General features: G+C 50.2%; 1 pseudogene; it reads left to right on the forward strand.

Annotated features, from left to right (window-relative positions):
• The first annotated feature begins 233 nt into the window (after nt 1-233).
• Nucleotides 234-1,032, forward strand: LOC137768305 (microtubule-associated protein 1S-like; annotated as a pseudogene).
• The last annotated feature ends 1,589 nt before the right edge of the window (nt 1,033-2,621 follow it).

Consider the following 2,621-nt stretch of genomic DNA (forward strand, 5'->3'; position numbering starts at 1 on the left):
TTGTAAAATGTAAAACTTCATCCCGTAATGATTACGACATTCATCAAAATCAACCCACTCTGCTTAGAGAACCTTGGGATAGAACATTCCAGGCCAATATTTTACTGAGATAATAAAAGTAATCCACTGCTTTACTCAGCTATTAACCATAGCCACATCCTATTGGAAAAAAAGAATTGCTCCCTCTGGGTATTCATGATGAAAAGCAAAACTGATTATTTCAATGCAAGAAAATGCCTTGGTCTGGGCCGAGACATACTAAAGGAGATACCTGGTCTGAAACAGATACTTATAAGGAAAAGAGCGAAGAACTCAACAGTACTGTATCCCACAGTAACCACGCCCTCGCTGCCCACGGAGGAGGGATCCCACACTCCGCGGAAGTGGACAGTCCTCCACCTCCTTCCCGCAGGTGCTGCCGCCACCTCCCACAGCCCCACAGAGGCCGAGCTGCGCCTCCCTCCGCGCGGCCGACGCGCACGACGCACGACGTAGACCTGTGCCTGGAACGCCCCAAGGCGCGCATGGCGCCAGCACCTGCGTCCCTCGGCAGCGCCAAAGACAACAGTGCCAGGTCCCAGGAGACGGCCGGTGCTCCGGGGACCCAGAAGACGACGCCCACGTCTGTCAGCGAGTCCCTACCACCCTGTCCGACTCAGACCCCGGCCGCCTGCCGCTCCCGGCACCGTGGACCCAACCGAAGACGTGGAGGGCTTCGTGGTCCCTCGCCGCGACCCGCTGACAACCCCCTCAAGTCCCACCCCGCGCTCCCGCTGCCAACCCCACCCACCATGTGCACGGTTAACACCGATATGTTGCCAGTCCCACTGCCCAGCCAGCAGGCCGGGCTAACAGAAGGCCTCGGCCGTACCCGGAAGTCCCAGGCCCACCTCAACCCCGGCGACGCCGCCCCCCAAAGCCACTCCGAAGACTGCGACCAAAACCAAGGGACTAACCGGTGGGGAGGTGAGTCAGCCACTCAGCGCCCTGAGCCAGCCCGGTGACGAGGGACGTCGGGCGCCCCCGTTCTGAAACTCCTCGATCCCTAGACGGCCACTCGAGGCCCATCCTGGTCAGCCTGTAGCGGGCCAGGTGGGTCGGCGTCCTGCCCGGCTCCCGCCCGCACCTGCAGCGACCCTGGCCTACCTGTTCCGCCGGAGCAGCGCACTCCTGGTATACACGGCGCTCTTCCCGTGGGTGCGTGCCTGCGCACGCACTGCTCTCATCGCGGGCCAAGGCAAGCGCAAGGAAGAGGGCGTGCGCGCGCGCGCGCGCGCGGAACGTGCTTCCGGCCCTCAAGCCGCAGCGGGGCTGTAACCTCCAGGTGACCCTTTTTAAGCTCCGTATTATAGTACCAGTTAGGATACAGCCCATGTCCTAATGAAAGGGAGCTCATTATGAGATCTGAGGGTCAATGAATAAAACATGCAAGAAGAGGAGAGCAAAACGAGTGAGAAAAAAGGCCCAGCGTGGAACTCCAGAAGAGTCTAAGGCACCAGAGGCCCACTCTATTGTAATACTGTATGTGTTTGGGATGTTTATTCTAAGATGAGAGAAAGCAAATTGACAATGGCTAACAACATTATGGTATTGCTTTCAATGTTGTTTACTTTATTAATAACAAGGGCAGCACTGAACCAGTTCACACTTTTCCTACACAGTTTTTCGTTTACATAGCGTGCCAAGTCCAAACCTGATATCCAAACAAGGTCAGAGTCACCAGACTGTGAGCTAGTGTTAGGACAAAACAAATCTTGCCAGTCTTGTTTTACCTATAAAGTACAAATAAATTCACAATAAATTTAATTTAATGATAAATTCAGAATAATAAAGACAGAAACTAAAAAACCATTTGACCATTCTTCTTCTCTAGAATCTTAAAACTAAGTATAGTATCTAATCATTTCTGCTATCTTCAATGTGTCTACCATATTGTAACTCCACCTTGTAATGAACTGAAAGAAATTTATCATGTTCTTCGTAGTGGATTCTGACTGAAGATAACCAATCTGGAGGTAATGGTCCCAAGAGCCACTTCAAAGGACCATGGAGAGGAATAACAGATCATATCCACAGAACACAATCATAAATCCAGGTAGGAGTAACAGAGACTACATTTTGAAGCCTGGAGAGGTAGAGAAATAAAATGAGACTGCATATGTTTGTGGGAGAAGATGTAAGGAGACTTGAAAATTGTTCTATTGATGTGGCCACTGGTGGGTGTGGCAACTTAGTTTTAAACATCCTTTAAGTTAATGAGTGTGGGTGAGCCAATGTGGCTCTAAAGGACGGAAGCAGGACAGGCTCAAATTAGGATCTGAGAACTATGTGCTATCCTGAGGAAATATAGTGAAAGAGGTCTAAGAAGAGAGTAACAAAAGTGTATAACAAACCACTTTGCCAAATAAGATGACTGATATGACATAATTGCCACTTGGATCGGATGAGGGGACATTTGTTTGAAAATTAGAATTTTCTCATGGCCTAGAGCGACACTTGTGAGAATGCTCTGGAGGATCATCATCTTTCAGGACCCACAGAGATAATGACAGTAATGGCTTCCACCAAGATGATGGTTTTCTCCATTCATGATACTAACCAATATGGAGAGTCCATAATCC

Source organism: Eschrichtius robustus, chromosome 8 (assembly GCF_028021215.1).
Source record: "Eschrichtius robustus isolate mEscRob2 chromosome 8, mEscRob2.pri, whole genome shotgun sequence".
In the NCBI taxonomy this organism is placed as follows: domain Eukaryota; kingdom Metazoa; phylum Chordata; class Mammalia; order Artiodactyla; family Eschrichtiidae; genus Eschrichtius; species Eschrichtius robustus.